We start from the raw sequence: 9,960 nt of genomic DNA, 5'->3' as shown, positions 1-9,960 counted from the left end.
ACTACTTTGGCAATCAGGTAGAGGGAGTTCTGGGTAAAGAATGCCTTTACGTGGACACTTAACTACAACATGTTACAGTATAAACAAAGCCACCCACTCTTTAATTCCAAAGTAACTTATAATAACCATGAGATTATTCTGTAGTAATCAGTAATAGTCACTATTTTGATTTGTCCTGAGTTTAAAATAATAGATATTTTAAAGAATTATATGGATAGAATCCAAAGCTGCTATTCAAAGTCAATGCAGTATTTTATATTAATCGTTAAATTTGTTTAGTCAAAATAAAAATTTACACTGTGAAACCATATTTCCACTTTCAAAATTTTTGAAAGCAAGCATATACTCTACATCATAACTTATATTATAAAAATAAGATAGTGAGGCAGAGGTGAAGGCCCTTTCAAAGTGAGTGAGTCTTGGAATCCCCCTCTTCTTGCAATCCTGGGAATACGGCAGAAGTGATTTTTTTTTCTCTCAATGAAATGTTAACACGGGACAAAGATCTACATCATCCACCAAGATTGGAAAATTTATGAACCCCACAGACATGCCCAAAAGGAAGTCGGAAGAGATAAAGAACAAAAACCAATGCATGGTGGTGCGAGCATGCAGGTGAAGGTTCCTGAACAGATTATCCAGGACAATTGGATGAAATGGAGTTTAACCCATTGCAACAGCCACTGTTAAATGAGAAAGTACTGAAAGACAAGTGTAAAAAGCTGTGTGAAAATATGAGTGTATTCTCCAACTTTATAAAAAAGAGGATCCAGATATTTATAAAGAATTGAGAAAACTAGAAGTGAATATGAACAAAAAATTGTTCAGCTTAGCCAGTATTTTGATGCTGTTAAGAATGCATGTGGACATGGGGAGTATTCCCTTGCCAGATATACAATATGCTGCTTCCAACATCTTGATCCAGGACATTACACTTCCTGGTGCCCAGCCATCCTCCACCCTATTGACCTCCACCCAAGGCAGTTTCTGTAATCAATCTTCATGGATATGGTGTTTCACGTTTGCCCTTTGGAAGAAAACCTCCCGGCCCCCCCTCTGGTCCATTGCCACCTTAGGTCTTACTGGTGTGTGGCTGCAAAGTGGGCTTTGCCTTGGATCTTCCCCCTTGTGGGCAAGATCTTCATCATGCTGTGTAGTCCTGAACTTGTTCAGCGGGGTCATGATAAGGATGTTTCCATCACAAGTGAAGATTATGGCTATCCTGAGGCCATGGATCAGGATAAACAGCACCAATGGTAGTGACACTGACAGATCAGATGGAGAAAGTGAGGAGGATGAATTTGTGCATCGTAGTGACAATGAATGAGACAACAATGAAGAAAACAAATCAGGTCTGAGTGTATGATTTCCTGATATGCCTGGAAAATCGAGGAAGAAAGAGAAGAGCATGAAAGAGTTGATGCCTCTTAAAGCCATGATGCTCAGAATGGCAGGTCAGGAAATCCTTGAGGAGGGAAGAGAAGTAGAGGAATTTTCCGAGGATGATGATGATGATTCTGCAGCAGAAAAGCAATCACACAGCAGCGTAAGAAGATTCCCATTCTGATGGCAATCTTCATCCTTGAAGCAGCAGACTCCTCCTCCCCAGTCTGTTCCTTCCTCTCGGATTCAAACACCTCCTATGCCAGAATCCCATCCTACTGACCAACCACCTGCTCTACCTTTACCACCTCCTGGAACACCTACCAGTCTTCCTTCTGCTCCAACGCCAAAGGATCATCTATTCTTGGAACAACCTGGAATGCCAGGAATCTGAGGGCCTTTATCCCAACATTTACTTCCAGGTTCACCACCAGGTCCCCCTCCTGGCTCTCTCCGAAGTGAGCCCCCAGGTCTTCCTGCTGGCCCTCTGCCTCAGGGACCCCCACCAAGGATACCTCCTCCTGTACCTCCAGGCATCCCTCCACTTTGTCCTATCCTGATGCACCCACCTCCGGTGCCTCCACTTGGACCGAACCCACCTGGACTTTTCCTACCAGCTCCCTTGCCCAACTCAGAGGTTTTGAGTGTCTACACAGTTTAATCCAGCAACCCAAGGTGGATGATACAAGTGAAGCCACCACTGCGAAGAAAGCCACGGTGATCATTAGTGCCAAGCCACAAATCACTAACCCTAAGGCAGAGAATACTTGATTTGTGCCCACTGCATTGAAAGTGTGTCAGGAGAGTAAATGTGCTTCTGCATGCAAACAAAGTCAGGGGAGGATTCTACTGTGCCTCTTGCCAAAGCAGCTCCCAAGTCTGGTCCTGCTGCTGCTTTGTCCATGCAAATCAAGGATGATGTTTATGAGGCTTTGAAGAGATGGAAGGACTGCTGTGACAGCCTTAAAGCCAGAGCAGGCTTCTACAGGATAGCGGCTCATGGAGAAAGAGTTCTTATTAAACATAGGCAAAAGAGCTACTTCTGTTGTCAGGGTAGTTTTTTTTTCAAAGATTTATTTATTTTTATCAGATAGTCAGATATACAGAGAGGAGAGAAAGAAGAAAATCTCTCACCCATCCTGAATTCACTCCCCAAGCAGCTGCAATGGCCAAAGCTGAGCCAATCCAAAGCTGAGCCAGTCTGAAGCCAGGAGCCCAAAGCCTCTTCTGGATCTCCCAAGCGGGTGCACGATCCCAAGGCTTTGTGCCATCTTCGACTGCTTTCCCAAGCAACAAGCAAAGAGCTGGATGGGAAGCAGGGCTGCCTGGATACTAACCGGTGCCCATATGGCATCCCAGCACATGCAAGGCAAGAATTTTAGCTGCTGTGCTACCACACCAGGTCCTGTCAGAGTATTTTCTAATTTCAAATCAAGGAATATCCTGAAGTTTAATCTTGTTCAGAATCTACTGCATATTTGAGAGTGGGTCTTGCAACCAGAATAAATGAGCTGTTGAAGCAGTGCTGCTAGCATCCATCCCTGTCACATCACCATTTCATCCTGTGTCTTCCCTTCTCAGGTCTTTAGAAACTTGTGATTAGGGGAATCTTAGCTATTATTTGTTCTGACTCTTGCGAACTGCGGGCACTGGACAAGATTCCTCCCAAAAGGGCTTATCTCTTTTCTTTTTTGTTTGAGTTATTTTCAATATTTTCCTGCAAATATTGTGTAATACCTTACTTATAGTAAAATGAAGCACAATGTCATTTTTTCTAATACAAAGTAGAATATGAGGGAAGAAAATGTACAATTTTGATTAAAATTATTTCCCACTGACCTAAGCTTGAGTGTTTCATGGAAAGTAAATAAACAAATGTTCTACACAGAAAAAAATATTTAAGTTCAGTTTCTATTTCTTTATAATCACTGTAATGCTCTCATTATTTTTTTTAATCCACTGATCAGATGCAGGGCAATATAATGTCACAGAGAGATGGGATGTAGCAACTTCTGCAGTGAGATTGTTCATTATGGCGAATTGAGTTTCTCAATGAAGCCATATAGGTTAGATGGCTCTGCTGATGGCTTGCCATAGCTACAGTAATTATTTGGAATCACAAGTGAGAAAAATAATTGGGAGTGTACTCTATTTGTGACAAAACATGTAAAAAAAAAAAGTAGATTCACAGAGTTCAAAAAGCCAAGCTCCACAATGCAATGTCAATTCAGAACTGTACTCACATCGGGTCTACTAACACCCCATTGACAAAACACGTCACGTGGTAAAGCTGAGTCAAGGAATGCAAATATGAAAATTTCTCCTGACAAGATGATGTCACAGATGTGAATGAGAAGTATTTCAATCTGCTGCAGTGAAAACTGTAAGTAAATAATACATGATAAGGAGACATTACTTGCACAGAAAAGTCGTGGTCATAGCATGATTTCTTAATTCAAGAAAACATCCATAATGATATGTAAATGCCATCACTGAACAATTTCTTTTTGCTAAAAATTTGTTATGGTTGGCATTGTAACATAGCATGTAACGTTACCAGTTGGGATGCAGGCATCCCATATTGTTGCCCCTTAGAATGCAAGCTGTTCCTATAGCTTTTCCTATGATAATGAATCTGGGAAAGCAGTGGAAGGTGGGCCAATTGTTCGGGCCCCTGCACAGATATGGGAGCAATCGGAAGGATACTCTGACTCCATGTTTTGGTCTGTGCCAGGCCTAGCCTTTGTGACCTGTTTCAAATGGGCCATATTGCACTGCTCTCCAAGGCCATAAACAGGGAGCTGTATGGAAAATGAAGCAGATGGGACATGAACCAGTGCTCATATGGGATCCTGGTTTTGGAAAAAAATGAGCCAGTACAATTATGATACTGGCCCCACAATTTTTTTTAATTAATGTTCGGCCAATGGCTTTTAAGAATTAATATGTGTGTTTTTAATGAAATTCTAGTTATATCATACAAAATCATCCATTACTATTTAAACATGTTGCTTTAATATTGTATTACAATAACGTCCACTTGGGTGAGGAGTGTTACACTTTCCTTTTTCCTTCTCATTCCACTGTTCCCTATCTTTCCTAAAGCAGTAATAATAATAGACACGATTTAGCTCTTCAGAATGTGGCTAGTGCCTTAGGAGTGCCCTGTGTGCTCCAGATGCAATAACTGCATTAGTTCAGTTAGATTCATTGTCAAAGAGGGAATCAAGGTAACTGCTGACGTCAGCGTCGCCCACACAAGGCTGCTAAGACAAATGAAAGAGTCATTTGTTCATTCAACATGTGTTTGATAACCAAGAACAATTTTGGAATTGAAGAAAAGAACATTTCAATAGTATAGACTTTCATGAAATCAAAAGCAAGTTCCATAAAAACCTAAAATCACAATAATTATCTAATGATGTTTCTCTTACAGTATTTAGGGAAAAATGAGTGTTGATTTTTTTTAACAGAAACTGAGGGACTGATACAATCAGGTAGTGTGTTGAAACAGTGCTTGTTATGCTGGCATCTATATGGGCACAGGTTCAAGTCCTGGCTGCTCCATTTTCAATTGAGGTTACTGCTGATATGCCTGAGACAGGGGTGGAAGACAGCCCAAGTGCTTGGCACTTGAACCATGTGGGAGACCAAGAAGAAGCTCCAGGCTCCAGACTTCAGGTTGGTCCAGCTTGAGCTATTGTACTCATTTGGAGTGTGAACCAGCAGAGGGAAGTTCTCTCTATAATTATCTCTGTATGAAACAAAGATGAAAGAGGATTTCTGCTCACAGGGTTTTATGTCTGTGCATCTACCTCTTAAATTCATAATTTCAACTGCTTACTATGTCCCTTACCTTACCATAAACTTATTGAAAGTAAGTATATTTCTTCATTAATTAGTAGTGTCATATAGACACTCAAAAATATTTGCTGAGTTACTGTATATGTTAATGTTGATGACATAACAAGCTGTTGAAATTAGTGTCAATAAACAAAGCTAAAACTTCACAGCCAAGATACTCTGTGTGTGTGTGTGTGTGTGTGTGTGTGTGTGTGTGTGTGTCCAGGCATTTTTTTCTGCGCATTGGTATATTTCCATTTCAACCCTCATTTAAAAATTCTGGGGTATATAAATTATTATCTCCGCTTTTTGCATGAAGAAACTGATTGGATGAAGAGGTTAAAAATCTTGTCTAAGCTTATCCAGCTAACTTGTGGCCAAAGTGGGGTTTGAACACAATTTGGTTTGAGAAAAAAACTTTTAACCCATGAGATACAAGTATATTCGTGGAGATTTTAAATGAAAAGAAAAGAATCCTGGCAGGATTCCAATTCCATGTCTTGCTGATAATTTATGTTGGCTCTCATCTCGTGGGAGTACCTGTGATGGCAGTGAAGCGGGCACTAGCGTGATTACTTAAATATCAGCAGAACAAATTGCCTTTTGATAGGAAAGAAAGACAGCGGATGAAGTGGTGAGCAGTCTAATAGGTCCAATGTCTACTAATACATCTACTCCTCTCATGAGACAGTTCATTGGTAACATCTTCAGTGATGCTTAGTCACTTAATGCGGTATGCAACAATGTAATTGAAACTTTCTCCACTGTTAAAAGATGATGTGTTGAGAAAGCAATGTTTTGAAATTTAAAAACATTTATTCAATTGAAATTACCATGATACTTTGAGAAGTGGAGTAGGTTATATACTGATTATCTTCTTTATTCTGAGCTGATAGAGAACTTGGTGTAATGTAAAATGTCAAATCTATAAATTGCTATTACAAATAAAATGAAGAAATATAGGGCATGCAAGCAGTGAGGTCAAGACCCTCTATTATGAACAAGAAGAGAAACTACTTCTTAATTTGAGAATGATGTATGAGAGAAGAGAACAGATTGATAAAAGTACCCAAATTCCTTTTTATTGACTAAATCAACATTAAATGTCCAAAAAATATGTGATTTTCCCCTGAATTTTTATAAAAATAATAATTTCATTTTATCTCAGAGGAGGAATTTATTTCAAGAGTATCAAACAAATAATGGCATATAAATATATATGGATACAATGCAACAGTTGTGGATAATAGCTAAATCTTATCTTCAAATCCTTGAGAAAATGAGAAAGAGACACAGGGACAGGGAAACAGAGAGAGAGGGAAGGAGAAAGTGCACACCGTTTTCTGAATTGCTCTCCAAATGTCCCAAAAAATCAGGGCTGCAACAAAGCCAGGATCTGGGGGTCTTAGGCCAGCTCTCTGGTGGGAAGCAGAAATACAACCATTTGAGCCAGCCACCTGTTGCTTCCCACGAGTGAGAAGATGGAGTCAGGAGTGAAGTTGGGGCTTGAAACTGGGCAAGCCAATATGGGTGTGCCATCCCAGGCAGTGTCTAACCTGCTAGGCAAAGTGTCCAGCCCCTCTCCCTACATTTAAATATGTGTTTATTTAACTGTTTGAGAAGAGAGAGTCAGGCAGAAATCAGTTACAACCTCTTAGTTCACTACTTAAACACAGAGCCAGACTGAAGCCAGAGCCAGGAATTCAAGCCAGGATTCCCACTTGAAAAGCAAGAACCCATTTATTTCAGCCTTCACCACTGCCTCCTGCTGTGCAATAGTTTAAAGCTGGAAAGGGGAGCCTGGCTGTTGGGTACAGTGTAATCATCCAAACCGCTTGGTTAATCACCTGCCATTCTCTTTAGGGGTGTGTGTGTGTGTGTGTGTGTGTGTGTGTGTGTGTACCTGTCTGTCCCCTCAGTTTAATTTCTAGGAAATGGCTATCTATTTCCTCCTGGAGAGAGTTGCAAGAGTCATGCAATGTCTTTCTATTAAACACTGTCCCTTTGAAAGACCTAGTAGAAGGATCACCTGCTGTTGAAGAAGACTCAAACTTAATAGAAGAGGAACTAATGCCACTAAGCAAATTTCACCAGAGACCTGAAAGATATCTAATAACCAAACTGTCATAATCCGTTATACATCGGCTGATGTCACCAAGGGTTAGAAATGTCTCTATGGTCAGATACCTGTTTGCAGACCTCCTTTTGCCGTCCTGGTCACAGTCTGTATTGTGGCCATCAGGACAAACAGTTGTCTCTCCCCTTAGTTATGTTGGCTGCCGCGAGACACCAGCTCTCCCAAGCATTTCTCATCCTATAGACTGATCCTCAGACACTGTGCCAGACTGATGCTACCTCTTCTGAAACTCTTTCAGTTTGCTCTTAGGAAGATACAGTTGCCAGTAGTAATGTATCTATTTTTAATTTTTGAAATTTCCTATACTTTCTTCCTTGAACCAGAGTTCTTTTCTGGTTGTCTTAAGCCTTTTCGAGAGATGTGTTTAGTTAGTTTATTTATGTGTTTTGTTATTCGCTGTTTTTCAGGACCCCTGCAATGGGAACCTGGTGCCCTCTCATTTCCACTGTTGCTTCTAGAATAATGTTCCTTGTCCCATCACATGACCAGCTCTGAACATGAATCTCACCAGCTGACTTGTCTGCTTGCTGCAATGATTAAGATTCTCTCCCTCATTCCATGAGGATTTTTCTTTCATAATGTTCTCAACCTTGGGGCATTTTTATTCATCATCATCATCATCATCAACAACATCGTTCTGTTATTTTCTTTGCTTTTGTATCATTACAGTGTTTTTCCTTGTGAATTGGTCCTTGACAATTTATTTATACAAGCCTCTTTTCTAGAAGAAGTGTTATAGGCTAAAGCCTCATTTTTTTTTGCAGTTTTAAAATTCATAATAACTTCACAGAGTATGTATGCAATCTAAGCTAGTAACTTAATTATTTGTATTTCTATTTTGGTCTGTATAGATGAAAATCAACCATTCTTTTGAGGTTAAACCACAGAGAGTACTTGGGTCAGAAATGGATTGCATTTTCTAAGAGTTGTTCAACAATTGAACACTGAAGCAGTATCTGTTTCTTTAAATTCTGGAATGAGTAAAGATATAAGCTCCTCAACCTAGTATTTATTAAAGGGCAATGCACTGGATTTAACTGATATTTGGTTTAGTATAGTTTGAGGTTGCTAAGTTTATTCACTCTCCTAGACAAAAAGTGCTAATAATTATAGTATGTTTCTTTTCTTTTTATTAAAACCAACTTTAAGCTGTTGTTGGTATGGCTCCTAAACAACAAAGGCCCACTCCTCACTGTACCTACATTAGCGCTCCAGGATACAAGAATTAACCTACAATGAAAAGTTGTTCTCCCACATGGCTGGGAGACACTGCAGTGGAAACATGATGGACTTGAGAAAATTCACGATGGACACACATTATGAACCTAGAGGGGAGAACAGAGGAGAGGGGAAGGAATTAGGGGGAGGAGGAAGAGAGAGCCCACCGCCAACTAAATTGTATCAAAAACAATAAATTAAAAAAAAACAATTTTTTCTGTATCTAAGGAGTCTGGGTTATGGAAAGCATTTTATATAAAGATGTTGAGGATCAATACATTTTTAAATACCTCTCAAATTGTCATTAGGAATGATTCTTTCAATCCTTGTCTATAGAAATTTTTTGTTTCTGGGCACAGTTAAGTAGCATTACACATAAAAGCATGCTGAATACATTTGTCATACCATATAATTCCATCACCTTGTAGCAAATGTGATTTAGTTGATACCCAGAGCATGTTGAACTACATAAAATACTGTGAAGTTCATGGCTAATTAGACACTCATGATAGTCAATTACTACTACCTGCTTTCTGCACAAAATAATTTGCTTTAAAAATGTGTAGATCACTCTGTAAACAATCATTTTTTTCCCCAAGTTTATTGGCAAAATGATTAAATTCTCAAGGAGGAAAAAATGCCTGTTTCATGAGAAACAGGGCTTATTTGGTACTCAGTGTCTCTGATCATGTTGTATGTGAAGCACCTAAAAATGTCCTGGAGTGTAAGATTTATTGTATATAAAAGAAGTGCTACTTTATTCTGTGGCTATTTATCTTTATGCAATTAGGCTAATTTTTCCTTCAATGTATGTCAGTGTTTTATATGTTTATGCCTGTGTCTGTCACTAAATTTACAGAAGCTGCCACTGTGAAATCTCTCAAAAAGTGTAATCTCAGCACATGGACACAGCCTCAAGACATTTGTTAAAATGATTTCATTATATTTTTAAGATTTCTAAAATTTCATTGTACCTTCCTTTTCTGACTCGCTCATGGCTTTTTTCTGTATGTAATCTTTCTTCTTGCCAATCAATGCAAAACATTTATATTCTTATATTTGATTTTTTTGATTCGTTATGGTAAGGCTTAACAGTTTTGTAAGGGAAAATTAGCAAGTAAAATATTTAGACTATTTTTAATGGGTAAATCTAAAGGTAATTGTGTTCGGTTTTCTACCAACAGAAAAGGGTACGGTAGCAAAAGAATCATCTCAGCTTAATGTTGATTATATTGACTGATTTATCTATATATTTGTAGCAGTGAAACAGAGAAAGAGTACTTACAAGAAGCAGTAAAATTGGTATCCTATAATTTGTGCTTAAAACAAGGGCTCAAGTCACTAACTCTGCCATATCCAAATGATGAAGCCTCATCATT

At 39.0% G+C, this 9,960-nt stretch overlaps 1 pseudogene across 1 annotated transcript; it reads left to right on the top strand.

The window, feature by feature from the left end:
• The first annotated feature begins 487 nt into the window (after positions 1-487).
• Positions 488-2,341, top strand: LOC121147288 (annotated as a pseudogene). The gene has a single exon (XR_005882360.1). The product of XR_005882360.1 is annotated as a WW domain-binding protein 11-like (transcript).
• The last annotated feature ends 7,619 nt before the right edge of the window (positions 2,342-9,960 follow it).

The sequence above is a fragment of the Ochotona curzoniae genome, unplaced genomic scaffold (assembly GCF_017591425.1).
Source record: "Ochotona curzoniae isolate NIBS_2020 unplaced genomic scaffold, NIBS_Ocur_1.0 scaffold_4506, whole genome shotgun sequence".
Classification (NCBI taxonomy): domain Eukaryota; kingdom Metazoa; phylum Chordata; class Mammalia; order Lagomorpha; family Ochotonidae; genus Ochotona; species Ochotona curzoniae.
This window is presented reverse-complemented; position numbering and strand designations above follow the sequence as displayed.